Below are 23028 nucleotides of genomic sequence, written 5' to 3'. Positions count from 1 at the left end.
CATTGGGCAGAAGGGCCTTTTTCCGTGATGTATCTCTAAACTAAACTGTGATTATGGGTACCTTCAAAGTCTCTAGTATTGATTGAGATTACTATAATGCTAAGGGATTAGATGGGGCAGAATTTGTTACGTGTATCCAGGAACATTTTCTCAAGCAACATGTAGATGCCCCTATTTGAGGTGGCAATATTCAAAATCCTCTTGGGAATATGGTTGGGCAAGAGATTCAAGTGTCAGTGGCAGAGCAGTTGGGGACCGTGACAATAATTCTATTAGTTTTTAAATTATGAAAAAAAATAGGACTGATCACAAGTTAAAGCTCTAAAAGGGAAAAAGCTAATGTTGATGTCATTAAATATGACTCTGCAAAGGTTGATTGGGAGAAACAGTTAGAAGGTAAACAGACATTTGGCAAGTGGGAGGTTTTCAAAAGTAAGACAGAGAGGGTTTAGCAACAACATGTTCCTGTTGGAGTGAAGGACAACATTGGGAAGAATAGGAAATCTTGGCTGACGAGGCATATTGATGCTCTAGTCAGGACAAAGATGGGGACATGTCAGATTTAGAAAGGAAGGGGCAGCCTGTGATTTAGCTAGAGAGGGTTCAGAATATATTCATTGGAATGTCACCGGGTCTGGAGGTCTGGAGTTACAGTATAAGGAGAGACTGGATATGTTGTGTGGAGACAGAAGGACTAGTTGGAGAACTGGGAAGGGAGCGAGGAAGGATGGAAAAAGCAAGGGCTATGTAAAATTAGAGAAGTCAATGTTGATACCGCTGGGGTGTAAACTACCCAAGCGAAATATGAGGTGCTGTTCCTCCAATTTGTGCTGGGCCTCACTCTGGCAATGGAGGAGGCCTTGGATAGCCCTTGCTTTTTCCCTCCTTCCCCTCACCCTTCCCAGTTCTCCGACTAGTCCTACTGTCTCCGCCTCTTCATTTCTTTCCCGCGTTGTTTCGCCTGCCCTGCCCTGCCCGTGCTTGAAACTGCAATGCAAAATTGAAAATGAAATGATAAATGCAATGAGTTGTTTGGCCTGCCCTGTGCTTGAAATGGATTGACTTGACTTGAAGTGGATTGACTTGATTTAACTTGAAATGGATTGACTTTTCTTGAGTTGACTTGAAATGGATTGATTTCACTTGAAATGGATTGACTTGACTTGACTTGACTTGAAATGGATTGACTTGACTTGAAATGAATTGACTGGAAATGGATTGACAACTTGAAATGGATTGATGACTTGAAATGGATAGACTTGACTTAACTTGATATGACTTGAAATGGATTGACTTGATTTGACTTGACTTGAAATGGATTGACTTGACTTGAAATGGATTGACTTGACTTGAAATGGATTGACTTGAATTGGATTGAAATGGATTCGTCTTGACTTGAAATGGATTGACTCGACTTGACTTGAAATGGATTGACTTAAGTTCACTTGCAATGGATTGGCTTGACTCAAAATGGATTGACTTGACTTGAAATGGATTGAAATGGATTGTTGGCCCTGCACTCACTGTGCTTGACTTTCCCCTCAAGGCAGAGAACACCTTATCTGAACATTTTATACTTTATCTCTCGACTTATTACATTAAAAGTAGGTGAGAAGTTTAAAAACATCAAAAGACTTTGAATGTAAAACAACCAGCTTCAATTGATGACATCACAATGGCTCGGCTAGCAGTGCTCAGCTTCACTGAAGATTTCATCCTATATTTGACATTATTCACGATTAAGGTTTTAAAAATGCCAACTTTAACAAGATGTTTACATATTCTGATTCACATTTTTACCCTCTCAGCAGAGATCACTTTCACTGAACATTTTATGCTTTATTTCTCAATTTATTACTGATTAAAGTTTAAAAAAATCAAAAGACTGAATTTAAAATGACCAGCTTCAACTGGTGACATGACAATGACTCGGCAAGCAGTGAGGACACAGGAACACTGAACTTTTCACCTCACAGGAGGGGGAGGGTGAATTGCTATTGGAAGTACAATTGGAATTTTTTTTTAAAGCCCACTGTTCAGGGAGGCAGGGGAGTGCTGGAATCTTACATTCAGGAATGGCTTGAGTTGAAGGATCATGCCTCCCATGGGGGCTATGGGTAGGGAACGTGTTCATTGGGGGAGCAGACCCAACGGGTCTGCACTTGGTCTAGTATACATATTTATTTTACATCATGGAAAATAAGTCATTCGGTCCATCAACTTTATGCAGACTCTCAGAGCTAACATATTCCCCCACATTAGCTCAGCCTCTGCAGCACATTCAGAGGGAGGTAGATGAGTGGAGTATAGAAAAAATGGAAACGATTGATATCAACAGGTTGGCCAGGCAAAACAGACTTGAAACAGTAGGACACCTGCATATGAGGCCTCAGTGTGGAATAAGGGTACTGTAACAAGTGAAAAACCTGATGACTGACATAAAATCCTTGCCCAAAGGAGTGGGTGGAAATGCAAAGTTGACCTTGAAGCTTAGCATCGTGCTGAGCTCAACACTCATTCAAGATAGACACCAAATGCTGGAGTATCTCAGCGGAACATGCGGCATCTCTGGAGAAAATGAATAGGTGACGTTTCAGGTTAAGATCCTTCTTCAGACTGAGAGTCAGGGGAGAGGGAAACTACAGGTATGAAAAGGTAGAGAAGAAATAACAGCCGGCCCCAATGACTCAATAAAGGTGGAGCCCACAATGTCCATTGTCGGCTGTGGCAGAGGTTATATTCAGCTGGGTTTGTGAGTTGATGAGCTGATAATTGAACAACTGGGATCAAGTAGAGGAAGGCCAGAGGAGAAAGTGAAAATACAGTTGTAGATTAGAAGGAAGGAGGGTGTCAAAAGAAAGTGAAAGAGACAGAAGATCTAGAGTGCCATTTTTATCCAAGAATTCCTGTGGCCTACAACGTTTTGACATAATTTAAAAATAAACAAAGATAGGTTTTGTCAAAAGATGGGAAGCTATGAATCTGCACATCAAGACAGTTTTAAATATGTTGTTGCAATTTTCTATTCCTTCCATGTGAAAGGTGTAATTACATCAACTAAGATGAAAGATTGTGCCCTGGTCTTGTATATATCTAGCTGAGTAATACTTTTATAGAAATTCAACAACACATCAGAAGGCTTTAAAGAAAGCAGAACAACTCTGCCTGAAACTCACCAGTGGTAGCAGTATTAAACATGCAATGATTATTTTTTTCAACTGCAAAGTGTAATTGTTCATTGTCACTGAAACCTTTAATAATGCCAATAAGATTGAAATTAAGTAGATGGTTTAGTACATTAAAAAAAAGTCACAAAGTGTAGGAGTAACCCAGAAGTCAAGTATCATCTCTGGAGAACATGCACAGGTGACATCTCAGGTCCAGACATGGGGTCTGAGGAGAGGTCCATGTCACCTATCCGTGTTCTCCAGAGAAGCAGCCTGACACGCTGGGTTAATCCAGCACATTGTATCTTTTTTATAACCCAGCATCTGCTGTTCCTTGTTTCTATAATCTCCCAGTTTTCTGACACAGCTTTAAACCTTGTTAATTTGGCCTTTACAATGAGTATCTATGGTTTAATAGATTTCCCTACCATCAGCTGTGCATTTCAAAATAAACAAATATTGCATGACACTAGTGTAGAAAGAAATTGCAGATGCTGGTTTAAACCAAAGATAGACACAAAATGATGGAGTAACTCAGTGGGACAGGCAGCATCTCTGGAGAGAAGGAATGGGTGACGTTTCGGCTCGACCTGAAACGTCACCAATTCCTTCTTTCCAGAGATGCTGCCTGTCCCACTGAGTTACTCCAGCATTATGTGTCTATCTTGCATGACACTAACATTGCAGTAAGGTTTTAAATATGTTCAAAATTCTAGTATAGCTTGCTCAAATATGTAAATCAGTGTCACTCATGTTATGAGTCATACTTTGTAGCTCCGCCCACTGTTTAACAGAAAGCTTCTCAGCCCTTTCTCCCTCAGTCTTGAGTTATGTATTAAGATGAAGTTACCTATGCTGTAATGCTAATAAAGTCTTTGGATCATAATCACTGTGTGTGACCTACGTTATTCCAACAGCAGAAGCTCAACAATCAGTATAAGTTCACTGCAGGTGAACTGCAAATATTAAAATGAAAAAAAAAATCTGCAGATAGAAAACAAAGGATAGACTCAGCAGGTCAAGGTGCACATGTAAGCATCTTTTGAGAACAAAACAGAATTAACGCTTCAGGTGAATGAATTTGCATCAGAATTAGTTAAAAGACAACCATGTTTTAATTTTCAGAGTAGTGTGAGGAGAGGGTCCTGGGGGCTTATTGGAGAGAACAAAATAAATATCTTAGGATGGAGAACAAAAGGGACTGAATTGTGCAAAGAAGGTGGTACTAGTAAGAGATGATAGGGAAGGCTTGTAAATTGGATTAGGTTACCTATGCTATAATGCTAATAAATTATTTGTCTTGTAAATTGGAGGTGATTTTCTCAAGGAGAAATAAATAGGAGGAGATCAATGAAAAGAGAGGAATGAAAAAAAAACAAAGTTAAAATAAAAATATAGACAAATTAGGTTTCGGGAAATTTGAAATATACAGAATGCAGGAAATACCCGGCAGGTCAAGCTTCATCTGAGAAAATTGATGATCTTAGTACATAAAAATAAGGTAGGCCCTTCGGTCCCTCGAGGCCATTTAACAATCCTGAAATTTTATCTCAACCCACTTTCCCTTCACATACCTATATCCATTGATTTATTTAATATTCCACAAGTCTATCGCACTCTGTTTTAAATGCAATCAACAATAAGCATCCACATCCTTTCAGAATAAAGAATTTCAAAGATTAACTACCTGAGAGAAAGAAGTATCATGTCAGTCCTAAATGCTCAATCTTTATTTTGGGAAAGTGATTCTAAGCCCTAAACAGAAGCCAGTGGAAACATCTTTCCTGCGTTCACCTTGTAAGGCCTCTTAACGCTTGTAACAATTTAGTACGTTTTAATGAGGTCACCTCAATTTTCTAATCTCATGAGAATAGAGACCTGATCTACTCGGTATCACCTCATGAACTGCCAGCGAAAAAACTATTCTGGTTAAGCTTGGCTGCACTCCCTTTATAGCAAGTATATCTATACTTAGGATGAAGATCAAACCTGGAAACAAGATAATCAAACCCGCCGACAAGGGAGGTGCCATGGTAGTCTGGCGCGCTGACCTCTACTGGATTGAGGCCAGGCGACAACTCTCAGTCACCTCCTCCTACTTATCCTTGGACCATGACCCCACAGACAAGCACCAGGCCTTAATCTCAAACACCATTACTGATTTCATCACTTCCGGCTCCCTGCCCCCTAATGCCTCCAACCTTATCGTTCTCCAGCCCCGCACGGCCCGATTTTATCTTCTCCCCAAAATCCACAAACAGTACTGTCCTGGCAGACCCATTGTTTCTGCTTGTTCATGCCCCAACAAATTAATTTCCACATACCTCGACTCCATCCTATCCCCCTGGTCCTATCCCTCCCTACCTATGGCCAAGACAACTCACACGCTCTTCGCCACCTCAATGACTTCCGTTTTCTAGGCCCCGCACTCCTTCATCTTTACTATGGATGTCCAGTAACTCTACACCTCCATCCCCCACCGGGAGGGTCTTAAAACTCACCGTTTCTTCCTCGACCTCAGAACCAGCCAATTTCCATCTACCAATATTCTCCTCCACCTAGCAGAGCTTGTCCTTATCCCCAAAACTTCTCCGCCAACTGCTCCCACTTCCTCCAAATCCAAAGCGTAGCAATGCGCACTCTCATGGGCCCGAGCTATGCCTGTCTCTTTGTCGGGTATGTTGAACAATCCCTATTCCAGGCATACACTGGCCCTATTCCCGAACCCTACCTCCGCTACATTGACGACTTCATTGGTGCTACCTCCTGCACCCATGCAGAACTCACTGACTTCATCAACTTCACCACTAATTTCCGTCCTGCACTCAAATTCACTTGGACCATCTCCGACATCTCCCTACCATTATAGATCTCACCATCTCCTTCACAGGAAACAGACTATTGACCGATATCTGCTACAAACTATTGAGGGAGTGCAGCGTAGGTTTGCAAGGTTAATTCCCGGGATGGCGGGACTGTCATATGCTGAGAGAATGGAGCAGCTGGGCTTGTACACTCTGGAGTTTAGAAGGATGAGAGGAGATCTAATTGAAACATATAAGATTGTTAAGGGCTTGGACTCGCCTTGGAGGCAGGAAACATGTTCCCGATGTTGGGGGAGTCCTGAACCAGGGGCCACAGTTTAAGAATAAGGAGTAAGCCATTTAGAACGGAGACGAGGAAACACTTTTTCTCACAGAGAGTGGTGAGTCTGTGGAATTCTCTGCCTCAGAGGGCGGTGGATCTCTGGATCTTTCAAGAGAGAGCTAGATAGGGATCTTAAAAATAGTGGAGTCAGGTGCTATGGGGAGAAGGCAGGAACGGGGTACTGATTGGGGATGATCAGCCATGATCACATTGAATGACGGTGCTGGCTCGAAGGGCCGAATGGTCTACTCCTGCACCTATTGTCTATTGTCTATTGTCTATAAACCTACTGACTCCCATAGCTATCTTGATTACACTTCTTCCCACCCTGCTTCCTGTAAAGACTCTGTACCATACTCCCAATTCCTCAGTCTATGCCGCATCTGCGCCCAGGATGAGATGTTCCAACCCAGGGCCTCGGAGATGTCCTCATTCTTTAGGAAACGGGGATTCCCCTCTTCCATTATAGATGAGGCTCTCACTAGGGTATCCTCGATATCCCGCAGCTCCACTCTTGCTCCCCCTCCCCCCATTTGTAACAAAAACAGTGTCCCCCTTGTCCTCATCTTCCACCCCATCACTGTCGCATACATCATATAATCCTCCAACATATTCGTCACCTCCAAAGGGATCCGACTACTGGCCACATCTTCCCATCTCCATCCCTCTCTGTTTTCAACAGAGACCATTCCCTCCGAAACTCCCTGGTCAACTCGTCCCTTCCCACCCAAATCACACCCTCCACAGGTACTTTCCACTGCAACCGCAGGAGATGCAACACCTGTTCCTTTACCTCCCCCCTCGACTCTATCCAAGGACCAAAACAGTCTTTCTAGGTGAGGCAGAGGTTCACTTGCACCTCCTCCGACCTCATCTACTGTATCCGCTGTTCCAGGTGTCAACTTCTTTACATCGGCGAGACCAAGCGCAGGCTCGGCGATCGTTTCGCTGAACACCTCCGCTCAGTCTGTCTTAAGCTACCTGATCTCCTGGTGGCCCAGCACTTCAACTGCCCCTCCCATTCCCAATCTGACCATTCTGTCCTGGGCTTCCTTCATTGTCAGAGTGAGGCCCAGCATAAATTGGAGGATCAGCACGTCATATTTCACTTGGACAGCTTGCACCCCAGCAGTATGAACATTGACTTCTCTAACTTCAGATAGCCCTTGCTTTCTCTCTCCATCCCCTCTCCCTTCGCAGTTCTCCCACTAGTCTTACTGTCTCCAACTACATTCTATCTTTGTCCCACCCCCTTCTCTGACATCAGTCTGAAGAAAGGTCTCGCCCCGAAACGCCACCCATTCCTTCTAAACATAGAAACATAGAAACATAATAATAATAATAATTTTGTTTATAGGGACAGTGCATATTAATTAACATTTGCATGTAAATATGCGAGATTGTAGCCAATCAGTAGCTAATTTCCGTCTCTAGTCTCCAGAGATGCTGCCTGACCCACTGACTTACTCCAGCATTTTATGTCTACTAACAAGATTCCAGTGTCATTTCAACAAGACCTTACACAAATGAAGTTAAATGTCTTTGCTTTTGCACTCAAATCTTCTTGCAATAAAGGTCAATATATCATTTCCTCCCGAATTGCCTGCTCCACCTGCATGTTAATTTTCTGTGATTTACATACAAAAGCATCAATATTTACCGATCTATCATAATTTTAAAAAAGATACTCAGTAATTCTGTTTTTTTTTACTAAAGTGGAAAACCTAACATTTCCTAACATGTTCCCAACATTGGACTCCCTGACTTCTTGTTGCCTTTCACTTAGCTGGTCCAAATTTCCTTGAAGTGTCTTTGCATCTTCATCACTACTCACATTCCTATTTAGTTCTGTGGCTTCACTAAACTCAGAAATATTACATTTGGTTCCCTTAGACAAATAATAATTATGCATTATGAATAGTTGAGACAACAGTACCAATCCTTGTGGCATGCTGCTTGTTATCGCCTGCAAATCTAAGAAGGACCAATCTATTCTTACTCTTTGGCTAACCAGATCTCTAGCTTAGAGTCATAGAGTCATAGAGTGATACAGCGTGGAAACAGGCCCTTCGGCCCAACTTGCCCACACCAAACAACGTGTCCCAGCTACACTATACCCACCTGCCCATGTTTGGTCCATATCCCTCCAAACCTGTCCTATCCATGTTCCTGTCTAACTGTTTCTTAAATGTTGGGATAGTCCCTGCCTTAAATACCTCATCTGGCAGCTTGTTCCATACACCCACCTCCCTTTGTGTGAAAAAGATACCCCTCAGATTTATTTTCCCCTTCACCTCAAACCTATGTCCTCTGGTCCTCGATTCACCTACTCTGGACAAGAGAGTCTGTGCATCTACCCGATCTATTCCTCTCATAATTTTATACACCTCTATAAGATTGCCCGTCATCTTCCTGTGCTCCAAGGAATTGAGTCCAAGCCTACTCAACCTCTCCCTATAGCTTAGACCCTTCTTGGTACACTACCCCTAATTTCAGGTGCTCTAATTTTGTTCACAAATTTCCTGCATGCAACTTTATTGAAAGCCTTCTGACATTCCAAATACACATATTCACCGTTCTATACTTATCGACAATATCCTCAAAGAATTCCAATAGTTTAGTGGAACAGGTTTCTCCTTCCTAAATTTCCATTGACCTTTCATCAGAACTAGCCAGTTCTGAAATCCTTGAATTTAATATTGAAACCTAAGGATAGTTATATGTTTAGTGAGGAAATGTGAAGCTTATTTGGAAAGTTATTAGATTAGCACGTGAAGTCAAAGATAAAGATGTCAGAATGGGAATGTGATAGAAACATAGAAACATAGAAAATAGGTGCAGGAGGAGGCCATTCAGCCCTTCGAGCCGTTGTGATCATGGCTGCTCATCCCCTATCAATAATAGAGAATTATAGTTACAGACAACTAGAAGCAGAGGGTCGCCCTTTTGAACTGTGATGAGATGTTCTCTACAGAGATCACCCAATTTGTATTTGGTTTCTCTAATGAGCAAGATATCACAATGTGAACACCAAATAGCAAGGTGTTGCCACACCTTGAAAGACTGCATCAGAGATCATGGACTTGGAAATTGGTTTTTCAAAACAAACCTCCATAGCATGAAAGTAATGATAGTTTAGGGTAATGGATGAGATGCTATTCAAGCAGATTGTTTTAACTTGGATGCTTTTGAGCTCCTTTGAGTTACATTTATCCAGGCAACTGAAGGGTATCCCATCATATTCTTGGTGTGTGCTATTAAGGTGGTGGAGTCAAGAGTCAGTTGCTACAGAATACCCAGCCTCTGACCTGCACTGTCCGGCATAGTGTTAATGTGCTTATCCAGTCAGGTTCATGGTAAATAGTGATCCTTAAGGTATTGACGGTGATCTTGAGGCATAATTTAGTCAAGTACAAGTGGTTAAACTGTCTCTTAATGGAGGCTGTCATTGTCTATCACTTCTTTTACCTGCAATTTATTAAAACAATCCCAAACCTTGTGCTAGTCTTGTTGCAAATTGGCAATGATTTCTTTATTATCTGAGATGTTGTATTGAATCTAAATGCTGTCCAGTCAGCAGAAATTATACCGACTTCTAACTGTATGATAAAGAGAAAGAAATTGGTGTAGAAATTGCTACACTTTTTTAAATTGAGACGTGTATGTGTACTTTTCAATTTTTTTCTACTGTTGTTTAATTTAATTGTCTTTTAGGTTTGATCTGTTATTGTGCTCAATATGTGTGTAATCTTTTTCATGGTGTCAGAACACGTTCGAAATGTTTGCATAAAATCAAAGCAACTAAATTGCCTTGTAAAATCCCCAGGAAGCCGAATCTGATTGAACCGTTTAAACAAGCTCAGCATAACAAGGACATGCTCAAAGAAAAATAAACTTCAAAAAAGGTTTGCCACAGAACCTGTGGTAGCTCTTGGCTTAGGCAACAGCATATCCTTTAAAGCAGTCTGCAGAGTTCTACATCAGATGTGGTTTGTTTGTGAAGTGTGCCAATTTCATTACTTCATTATATAAAGCATGTGGTGCAAGAGAAATTGAAGGTTGGTCAGCAGATAGCAAGCCAAAGGTTCCTGTGTGTGGCCTTCTCTTTTCTCTTCATCTTCTTAGGCAGTCCCTTGGAGTTGAGGATGACTCACTTCCACTCCACGTCTGGAGTAGCTGTGGGATCCACAATGGGGCAGTAAGTGCTTGGCAGGATGCACATGTTGTTTGAAATCATCTGTGTTCTTTCCACTGCTTTTAAATGTTAACCACATGCTCCTGTCATAAGGACGAGATTCTCGGTGACTTTCTGAATGCTCCTGCACCATTTTCAGCTGTCAAAGTAGGAGTTCCCAAGAGCCGCTGGGGATTATACATTTTTCTCAAGGGGCCCTTGAGGCAATTTCTCCGCATGTCAGTAAATCTCTAGTAGCGATGGAGCTCAGAGTAAAGTTCTGGTTTCAGCAGTATGTTGTTAGGTGTGCTTTCAATGTGATCAAAGCCTCAGCACTGGGATCTTTATTTGTGAGGCGATGGTAGCATTGGTTTGATTATCCTTTCAGTGGATTTGGGGAGTCTAGTGGACTGGTGTTGGTGGTACCTCTCCATTGCTTTGAGGTGCTTACTATATACTGTCTATGTCTCCAAAGCATCAATGCATATGGGGCATCCTGACAATCTATAGACCTGACCTGCTGGCAAGTTTTAGATTTTGATCTTGAATCATCCATTTCACGGCTGGTCAAACGTTGTGCTGGCACATTGGAGGACATGGTCATCAGCACCTGCCATCACTGAAAGATGGTTCTCAAAAGCATTGAGAGTGATTCACATTTTCCAAGATTCACTAGTTTCCACTAGTGGGGAATCTAGGACCAGTGGCCATAGTCTCAGAATAAAATTACATATCTTTAGAAAGGAGATGAGGAGGAATTTCTTTAGACTGAGGGTGGTTAATCTATGGAATTCATTGCCACAGAAAGCTGTGAAGCCCAAATCAATGGATATTTTTATAGTGAAGATTGACAGATTCTTCATTAGTATGGGTGTCAGGGGTTATGGGGAAAAGGCAGGAGAATAGGGTTGAGAGGGAAAGATAGATCAGCCATGATTGAATGGCAGAGCAGACTCAATGGGCCAAATGGCCTAATTCTGCTCCTATAACTTATGAACGTATGAACCTTTATTGTCAGGGAGTGGATGTGTTGTCCATAGTTCTGTGAAATGCTGTCCTGTCCTGACTTGACACAAATTCAGCCTTAATCAACATGGCCAGAACTGTAATCTCCTTTTCATTAAATAGCAACAGAATTGCGACATGATTCACAACATAATCGCATCGTCAAATATCACACTGGGTACGGGCAGTTACTGCAGACACCTGTTACTGCTCCTCTCCTGGCTTTACGTCACGTTCCACTTCACCCCCATCCTTCATCCCCAGTAACTGCACCCTCTAAATGAAGTTATAAATGAATGCTACCATTTCCAGCAGTTGGTGCAGGGAATACAGCCATGATCTATCTGATCAACCAAGATCTTATTGAAGGGTGGAAGAAGTTCAAAGGATAGTACATGGACTCGTGTTCCTATTTCATTTAATCTCATATTCTTACTAAATTTGGCACTGTGCGAGGCTGCCTAAATATTTCAATATAAGACTTGCAATGGCAGAAAAGAAAGACTTTAGACTTTAGAGCAAAAACAGACCCGCAAGTCTGCGTCAACCAGCAATCACCCCGTACACTAGCACTGTCCCACACACTAGGGACAATTAAATTTTTACCGAAGCTAATTAACCTACAATCCTATATGTCTTTGGGGTGTGGGGGGAAACTGGAACATTCGGTGAAAATCCATACGGTCACAGGGAGAATGTACAAACTCTGTACTGACAGCACTCATAGTCAGGATCGAACCTGGGTCTCTGGTGCTGTAAGGCAGCAACTCTTCCGCGGTGCAACTGTGCCGCCCCTTTAAGAATTTAACGATTCTGGATCCATGACACAAATTAAGTTCTCATTACGCAATGTGGATGCAAATCCAACTACACGATGGTGCTAAATGGAATCTGATGCTCAGATGGACATGTGTAGTTTCTTTCCCTTTAATCCCATTCAGGTCTTATATTGAAGAATGCACAAGGTCAATTTGACAGCAAACATGGAAGGCTTTGATATTTGCTTTATTTTTAGATAAGATGTTTAGCTGCACTCCATTGTGCAAAGGCAGGGGTCACCTTCAAAATATAAACGGTAATCAACCAGCAACTTTGCCTGGAAGTCAGTCAGTGACGAATGAAAACACAGTTCTTGAGTAACTCATCGGGTCAGGCTGCATCTTTGGAAGACAAGGCTAGGCAACTTTTCTGGTTGGGACTCTTCGTCACACTAATTGTAGTGGGAGGAGAAAGCTGAGAAAAGAGATGGAAGGGGTCAAGACCTGGCGAGTGATAGGTGGATAGTGGTGAGGGGGATTTTGATTGGCAAATGGGTGGCCAATAAAAACCTCCATCACCCTATGTTCACCAATCGTGCAATTGCAGAAAAATATTAAGAATATTAAAGATAAAATCTGGCAGCCCTTCTGGTATCTCTGACAAGAGAAAATCCACCCATCATAAGTCTTTATCTTGAAATTTATCATAAGTACATCCACAATCATTCAATATCCCATGGAACCTAAATCCATAAGTACCGTACTTGCATGGACAAGTGAAAGGATGGGTGGCAGGCAGGCAGATATCACTTCACTTCCACTTCTCTAAATGTTTCCACCATTTGCAAGACACAAGCCAGTCATCTGATGGAAATCTCTCCATTTGTCAGCATTGCGGTGTGGCACGGTGGCGCAGCAGTAGAGTTGCTGCCTTACAGCAGTTGCAGCGCCGGAGACCCGGGTTTGATCCTGACTGTTTGTATGTTCTCCCTGTGACCTGCGTGGGTTTTCTCCGAGATCTTCGATTTCCTCCCGCACTCCTAAGTTGCACAGGTTTGTAGGTTAATTGGCTTGGTAAATGTAAATATTGTCCCTAGTGTGTGTAGGATAGTATTAATATGCGAAGATCGCTAGTCGGTGTGGACTCATTGGGCCGAAGGGCCTTAAACTAAACAAAAAAAATTGATGCAGTTCCAACAGTCAGCTCAACACTATCCAAGACAATGCAAGTGCACAATTGGCACCCCATTCATCATCATGAACATTTAATCCTTCCACACCAGTGCATCATAACCCTAACACCAATGTGCTCGGCAAATACACAAAAGGACTTCATAAGCTCATGTGATAGGAGCAGAATTAGGCTATTTGGCCCATCACATCTACTCTGCCATTCAATCGTGGCTGATCTATCTTTCCATCTTAACTTTCCATTCTCCTACCTTCTCCCCATAGCCCACTTCCATCACAGTGAGGAGAAGATTCACTGTGATGGATGTTTGTGTAAATTGTGTTGTGTCTTGTTTCTTCTACTTGTTTGTATGACTGCAGAAACCAAATTTCGTTTGAACCTCAATGAGGTTCAAATGACAACAAATAAATTGTATTGTATTGTCTGATTATATCCCTGACGTTCTTGCCATGTCCTTTATTCTTCCAGATTACTTCCTCGTGAATTGCTGTTGAACATTGTGCACTACCATTACCTGACAGTTATATGGTAATGCTGACTCCTGGAGTTGGTATCAAGTAATGTCAAACAGGACAAGGCTCCCATGTCAGACATTAAGTGAGATTCCGCAATGTATTCTTTCCTGACTGCCCTCTGCCTAATCTGCATTCATTTTGACTTGCGGTGGATGTTCTCTTTCACTCTTTGAAAATACAGTAAAGCCATTTTTAAATGGCTGTGACTCTGTTTTAATCCATCACACCCCCCACTTTCATCATAATCCATCATTTCCACTTTCACAAACTACCCCACCCCTCCAATAACGGTGAAGAGATATGGGGAGAGTTTTAAATGTTTAATGTGCATTAACCCAAGCACAAAATATGATTGAAAATAACAAAAAACATGCAGATGCTGTAAATCCATATTGAAAACAGAAAATGCTGAAAATATTTAGTGGGTCAGATTTAAAACATTAAATCTGTTTCCCTTACCAGATATGCAGCCTGACCTGCTGAGTATTTCCAGCATTTTCTACATTTTTTATTTTTGTACACAGTACTGTCATTGCTTGTTTAAGTCAGATTTCTCCCAAAAATTACCACTAATTAAATAATTTGATTTAAACAGTATAAATGAAGTGAAAGAGGAGATATTTGAAAGATCAAAATTTGAATTTCCATCCATTCAGATTACAAGAATAAGACAGTAGCATTGCCGGATTTCATTTTGATACATATAATCACATGGTATTCATATTTAACATAAATTATGAGAAATTAAATTTGGGAATTGTACCTTACAAGCAAGCAATATATATTTATATTAATCCATGTGACTTTTTTAAGAAACCAATCTGCACTCATTTTATGGATACTTCTCATAACTTACTTTCATGTATCATTTATATTTCAACAATAATGAATTAAATAAACTAATACATTAATAGGTTATATTCAGTTGATTTTTCGAAGATAACTGCAAAAAGTTATCTGCAAGGTTTTGGAAATAGAACGTTTTTTTTAACATTAAATATTCCTTTGTATAATTCAGCTGCTTCACATTTTATATTCATTGATTATATTGTGCTGAGAAAATATCCTTGCATGAACTCAACTTTATGTAATCTGCATTAGTTCACACTTTCCAATGAAAGGTCATGAACCTTAAACATCAACTCTGACCCTCTCTCCACAATTGCTACATGTCCTGTTGGTGGCCTGTCCAACCTATCCAGTTTTCATCCCAGACATCGAGCATCTGCAATATTTTTGCTTTTGGATAGTGAGGTTAGAGGGAGTGGGAATATAATCAGAAAATATGATATATGTGGGAATAATATTGGATGGAACCTATAAGATAGGGATTTGATTTGATTTTTTCTTGGAAAGGGAGATACCAATTATTTTTGGAGAAGGCATTGAAGCCCAGGTGACGCATTCCTCCATGTCACACATGATCTAGATTGTGAGGTACAGTACTGTTTTCATCAGACAGCTAAAGATGAGCGAGTCCAGTCACTTAGTAACTAGAAATCTGGAACTATTCCTGTAGTTGCTGAAACTCCAAGGAGTTCAGGTTTCACCATGGCTGCTTGCAAATGCTGCTTAAGCAGAACTGAGTGTGTAGCAATTTACTTGTGTCAATGCAGAATACACTGTGAGGTCTGGCATAGAGTCTACCAACGTAATAAGTGCAGTGGTGAATGAGCAGTTGTCTGCAGTACAATCTATCATAGAGTGCATGCCAATTCTTGTGGCATGTGCAGTGGAGCATGGATAGGCAGAAGACTTGGTCACATTAAGAGCATCGCTCATGAATGCTCACATTGCTGTCATAGGGCCTCAGGCTTCACTTCCAAAGATGCTCTTGTGACTGGCCTCAACATGCTCAGAGTTCAAATAAAGACAACTTTGAGGCAGGTTTCACAGCATTGAAACTCTGCTTTCATTTAACTCAACAGGGATTATGAAGAATTGCTCAGACCAGTGCTGCCACAGCAGTGATTCAACTCTAAAACTATGGGAATTTCTGAATTTAAAGTATCGGACTTAGTAAATTAAGGGAAAAAGGGTAACCAGAGGGAGAACTGGGGCCCTCAGGAATCAAACGTTTCAACTCTGTATGGAGCCACAGGGCCTGGGCAAGGTTCCCAATTAGTATTTCTTCTCTGTTTTTACCGGGGAGAAAAATATGAGGACCAGGAAACCTGGGGCAGGCAATGGAAGTGTCTTGAGGGCAGTCAGTATTATCGTTGAGGAGGTGCTGAAAGTCCTAACACTCCTAGTCCCCCAGGCCTGATTAGGTACATCTGAGGACTGTGGGAAGCTAGAGAGGAAATTACAGGAGTCCTGGCTGAGATTTATGAGTCATCATTAAATATGGGTGAGGTGTCGGAGGACTGGAGGGTGGCAAATGTTGTGACTCTATTTAAGGAGGGCTGCAAGGAAAAGCCTGGGAACTACAGGCCAGTGAATCTAACATCTGTAATCGGAAAGTTACTTGAGAATATTCTGAATGATTAGATATACATGTAATTAGATGGAATTGGCTTCATGGAAGGAAACAGAATGTGATGGTGGATGGTTATTTTTCAGAATGGAGGTCTGTGACTATTGGTGTGCTTCAGGGTTCGGTGCTGGGACCATTAATGTTTGTCATCTATATCATGATTGGATGAGAATGTACAAGGCATGATTAGTAAATTTGCAGATGATACTAAAGTGGGTGATATCATAGATCACAAAGATGGTTGTCAGCAAGCTCTTGATCGGTTGGTCTGTGGAATGGTTGATGGAGTTTAATACAGAGATGAGTGAGGTGCATTTTGTAAAGTCTCTAGGGAGTGTTGCAGAGCAGAGGGATCTAGGATCTAGGACTGAAGATACATAGTTCGTTCAAAGTGATGTCACAGGTAGATAGAAACATAGAAACATAGAAACATAGAAAATAGGTGCAGGAGTAGGCCATTCGGCCCTTCGAGCCTGCACCGCCATTCAATATGATCATGGCTGATCATCCAACTCAGTATCCCGTACCTGCCTTCTCTCCATTGGTCCAGGGTGGTCAAGAAGGCTTCATCAGTCAGTGTTGAATATAGATGTTGGGAGGTCATGTTACAATTATACAGGACATTGACAAGAACATTTAGAGTATTCTGCTTAGTTTTGGTCACCCTGGTGTAGGAAAGATGTAGTTATGCTGTAAAGGGTGCAGAGAAGATGTACAAGGATGTTGCCAGGACTCGAGCACTTGAGTTTAACAGGGAGAGTTTGAGCTGGACTTTATTCCTTGGAGCACAAGAGGATGAGAGGGAGTCATACAGAGGTGTATAAGAACAGGCAAGGATTAGATAGGGTAAATGTATAGTCTTTACCCAAAATAGGGGAATCAAGAACCAGAGAACATAGGTTTAAGGTGAGGGGGGGGAGAAGATTTTATAGGAACCTGAGGTGCAAGCCTTTTACACTAAGGGTATTAGGTATATAGAAACAGCTGTCAGATGAGGTAGTTGAGGCATGTACTATCACAACATTAAAACAATATTTGGACAGGTACATGTATAGGACAAGTTTGTAAGGATATGGACCAAACACAGGCAGGTGGGACTAGTCTGGATATTGTATGTTGGTAGGCATGGGCAAGTTGGACCAAAGGACCTGCTTCCATGCTGTATGACTATGACTCTAAGTGCAACAGACTTGAGTTGTTGGGTCATCACAGAACACTGCATTGTTTACTAAGTGAGAGGTGCAATGGTAGAAGACTAATAATAATAATAATAACTTTTATTTAATGGGCGCCTTTCAGACATCTCAAGGACACCTTACATAGATTAATAGGAATAAAAACATATAATCAGAATAAAATAAGTAATAAAGACATCACAGAGACACAAATTAAAAACAGAATTCAATCCAAAAACAGAAAATCAAAAACACAATGTGAATGACTAGAGCCAAGGGCTATTGAGATCAGTCCCTGACTGTCAGAAAACATTGTTACAGTATTTGAGAGGGATTAACTAACCAAGATAGGTTTTGCATGAGGGCTGCTGTAGGATGTGGGTGGAGGGGATGATGGTCTCAGGGATGCACAATAAACCAGAATTGGCAGAGCCAAGGTGATATTGTACATTTGGCAGATGTGCAAAGATTAGTATTTGATGCAGATTAATGGGGACTAATGTTATAAACTTAATCTACAGAAACATGGAGTCAATGTTGATCAATGGAAATAAAAATAGGCAAACAGATCAAACAAGTTAGGATGTTATAAATGCTTGACAAGTTTCTGGTATTATCAATGAAGAATAGGAGATACAACATTTAAAATAAATTTGGACAGGTACATGGACAGGAAAGGTTTAGACGGTTATGGGCCAAATGGAGGTAGGTGGGACTAGTGTAGATGAGGCATGTTGATCAATGTGGGAAACTTGTGCTGAAGGACAAGTTTCCACACTGTATATGACTCATGAGCAAAGTGAGAGTTCAATTTAAACATTTAAAAATAAAAGTCAGAAAATAAAGTGTCAGTAAAAGCAGTTGGTGATTAGTGAACAGTCACAATTATTCTGTTTTCATTGAAAAAAGGCATTGCCCACCTCTTTCCATACCTGTATTGCAGTGGTTATAGTAAACTTTCTTCCTGATATATAGAATGCAGATTCAAAACCCAGCTCTGTTCAACCAGATGGCCATAGTTTCATGACATCTGATTTAACACAAGGGAGCAGCCAAAGAGGGAAATTCTGTTTCTGCCAAAGCAGTTTAATGCCAGGAATCAGCAATAATGGTTTAAGAAATCAGATGCGTGACTGAAGAATGCCACGACTCAGTCATGACTTGAAGTCAAATAGGTTGTATGACAGCATGGTGCTGAGGTCAGGAATGGTGGTCAAGAGAGACAAATGGTATAGCATGAACCACATTATAAGTTGGAAGTAACTGACTGAATAAATATCCCTGGAGGAGTGTACACTTGGAGTGTACACTTTTATAGACAACACGGACCTCCTACAAGAATCCAACCATACGATGTGAGTTAGTTTAGTTTAGAGATATAACGCAGAAACAGGCCTTATGGCCCACCAAGTCTGTGCTGACCAGCGATCCCCGCCCACTAACACTATTCTACACACACTAGAGGCAATTTACATTTATACCAAACCAATTAACCAATTAACAAACCTGTACGTCTTCGGAGTGTGGGAGGAAACTGAAGATCTCTGAGAAAACCCATGCAGGTCACAGGTACAATGTACAAACTCCGTACAGAAAACACCCTTAGTCAGGATTGAACCCGGGTCTCTGGCGCTGTAAGGTAGCAAGTCTCCCGCTACGGCACCGTGCTGCCACCTAAATTGTTATTTGTTCTTTTTTTCTACCTCTTTCTCATTCCAGGTAATAAAGCAATTGGTACAGACACCAATGTAGTTGACGTTTAACTGCCCAATTCAAGGGAAATTAAAGAATTTCATTGCCAGCGAACAGGGAGTCACTGGGGATGTCCATATCCCAGGCATGATTAAAAAACCATCACAGAACTGTACTGTTAATTATCTTACCTCCTTTGCTGTTCCTTGGCACTCATGCAAATATGAAAAACATTTCTTCAAATGGCAAATAATAGTTCCATCTTAAATTTATGAGCTAATGCTATAATAAATTTTAAAATCAGAATATAACAAAATGATTTTTGTAGAATGTTAATTACATCTACCTTCAAGGCTTTAAGGAAACAATTACATATATGTTCCATGTGAATTATTTCAAAAGCTCATCAATGTCCCATTTGTTTGTGCTTGTAGGATAAGTAGCAATAAATATTTTCAGTATTTTTAGAGCAAAAAAAAATGCTCTGTGCAAATCTCACTACCCACACCTCAAATTCATTGAGGCCTCTTGCACTATACTAAATGGATACTATTTGTCTGTCATGATATCAACAACATTTCCTTTGCTGGCAAAAGTGACTGGAGCTTTTTTTTAGGCTTTCATCTTAAACTTATAACCGGGCCACCTAAGTTAGTGTGCTATTTATATGACCATCTGCACCCCTCTAATCTGGCATTTTTCTCTTTGCACCTCCTCCTGTATTTGTGTAGGGCTTCATTGTACTCATGCATGGTATGATCTGATGTAATTGGATAGCACTCAAACAGAAACTTTTCACTGCACCTTGGTACACAGGACGATAATAAACCAATACCAAACAATTTCAGTTAACTAACCAACAAACATCCTACCAACAACTAGAGAGCAGTTGTGAGCTACCATTCACCTCATCGGAGACCCTTGGCCTATCTTTAATCAGACTTTTTTGGATTTTATCTTGCACTAACTGTTATTCCCTTTATCATGCATATGTACACTGTGAATGGCTCAATTGTAATGATGTCTTTCCACAGACTTTCCACAGACCAGCACACGACAAAAGCTTTTCACTGTACCTCAGTACACATGACAATAAACTAAACTAAACTAAACAATTTTAGGTAACTAACCTACCAACAACCACCCCCCATCTTCCCCCCTTCCATTTTTTTCTCCCCTCTCTTCCCTGTGCCCCACCTGGATTCACACCCATTCCCACCCCCTCCCCCCCCCCCCTTTCCCGTGTCCCCTTCCACCCATATTCCTTCCTCTGGCTTCACAATTCTGACTTCTAATAATCTTATTTCCTTGTCTCACACTTTTTGTCTTTTTATCTCTGAGCTTTGTATAAACATTTGCCAATCGAAAGACCCCCCCCCCTCACTAGTATCCACCTATTACTTGCCACCCCCATCTCTCTTTCAGCATTCTCCTCACATCACCCTCCCCCCCCTGCCCAAGTTTAAAAAGAGTCCCGGCCCAAAACGTCACCTATCCATATTCTCCAGAGGTGCTGCCTGATCCGCTGAGTTACTCCAGTAGTTCATGTCTTTTATTTTACTAACACCAAATGTTTTATTTCCTTTTCAATACATCTAAATCTTCATGGCAATATGCTCCTAAAGCTCAACTGAATAATGCAACATTTACCCTGGAACACAAAACAATTCTGCCAGGGCTTAACACTTTGGCCAATCAACAAACAGCAGGATAACTGTCTTGCAACATTATGTACATTATTTACAATTCCTTTGCAGCAATTCAATCAAACTCATGCATTTACAATACCTTGGAAATCCTCTGCAAGATAGTCTGAAGAAGGGTTTAGGCCTGAAACGTTGCCTATTTCCCTCCATCAGTCTGAAGAAGGGTTTCGGCCCAAAACGTTGCCTATTTCCCTCGTCCCTTGTCAATTCCTCCCTTCCCTCCCGCACCACCCCCTCCCCGGGCACTTTCCCTTGCAACCGCAAGAGATGCTACACTTATCGCTTTACATCCCCCCTCGACTCCATTCAAGGACCTAAGCAGTCGTTCCAGTTCTGACAGAGGTTCACCTGCATCTCCTCCAACCTCATCTATTGCATCCGCTGCTCTAGATGTCAGCTGATCTACATCGGTGAGACCAAGCGTAGGCTTGGCGATCATTTCGCCGAACACCTCCTCTCGGTCCGCATTAACTAATCTGACCTCCCGGTGGCCCAGCACTTTAACTCCCCCTCCCATTCCGAATCTCTGTCCTGGGCCTCCTCCATGGCCAGAGTGAGCACCACCGGAAATTGGAGGAACAGCATCTCATGTTCCACTTGGGCAGTCTGCACCCTAGTGGCATGAACATTGAATTCTCCCAATTCCGGTAGCCCTTGCTGTCTCCTCCCATTCTCAGCTTTTCTTCAGCCCTCAGGCTCCTCCTCTTCCTTTTTCCTTCGCCCCCCCCCCCCCCCCCCCCCCCCGCCCCCCCACCCTCCATTAGTCTGAAGAAGGGTTTCGGCCCGAAACTTTTATATTTCCCTCGCTCCATAGATGCTGCTGCACCGCTGAGTTTCTCCAGCATTTTTGTCTACCTTCTCCTACATACTAACAATTACAAAGATACTTAGACCTTCCTTATCTGAGGTGCTGATCTAGGACCTAGACTTCCCGGCACCAGCTAGCAGCCTGTGTCAGAAACACACTCAGAAATGGCCAGAACGGCCTTGTAAATGCATGAATCCTCAGCTTTATTTTGGCTCTATTTTGGCCAGGATTTACAATCACAGTTCGCATTGTGATTTGCTTGGGGGGGGGGAATAACATCTCGGGCCTGGATGTATGATCCACGTTTATCCATGTACCTACCTTGGAACCAGACTGGGTACCACTTGTCAGACCTCACCATCCCTGTTGAACTCTGGTGCTGTGCTCCAATCCAGCTCACCAGCGGGTCCTGCTGGTCTTACCTGGATAACCATGTGACCAATTATTGCCTCCTTAGAAGCTATTCCTGAACCTGGACCGTAAAGTTTTCTGGCTCCTATATCTACTTCCCGATGGCAGGAATGGAATGAATGTGTGGCCAGGGTGGTGTGGGTCTCTGATGATGCGGGCTACCTTTTTGAAGCAGCGACTCCTGTAAATCCCTTTGACGGTCGGGAGGTCAGTACCTGTGATGTACTGGACATTGTTGACCAATTGTTGCCGTCTTCCTTTCTACTGGGCGTTCAAGTTGCTGAGCCAGGCCATGATAATGGCAAAAAAACTTATACTCAAATTTTGGAAAAATGTATCCACCCCAACGCTTAAAATGTGGATCACAAGCATGTCTGAGACGCTACATCTAGAAGATATGAGACTCGTCTTAGCAGGAAAATCAGAGCAATTTTTAAAGATATGGTCTCCATTTATTGGTTTATTACAAGTATTGTATGGTGCAACACAACTATGGAAATAAACCGATTCACGAACTGGGTGATGGGTGTGGTAAGATATGAAGCAGGTATACCCCTACACAAGGGTTCCTTTTTTCTCTCTTGTTTTCTTTTTCTTCTCTCTTTTTTTTTCTTCTCTTTTCTCTCTTTTTTTTTAACAGTTTTATGGGTTTTTGTCTTTATTTTTCTACAGGCTATCACTTCTTCACCCCTGGACTGCCCATCTGGTACTCTAGGGGTTTACACATCACTACTTCCTTCACTCTTTTCTTCTCTCACTCTCTCTCTTTCTTGATTTACCTTTTTCTTGTTAAATTAAAAAT

This window comes from Amblyraja radiata, chromosome 1 (assembly GCF_010909765.2).
Source record: "Amblyraja radiata isolate CabotCenter1 chromosome 1, sAmbRad1.1.pri, whole genome shotgun sequence".
Lineage (NCBI taxonomy): Eukaryota > Metazoa > Chordata > Chondrichthyes > Rajiformes > Rajidae > Amblyraja > Amblyraja radiata.
The sequence above is the reverse complement of the archived record's forward strand: the minus strand, read 5'-3'. Positions refer to the sequence as shown.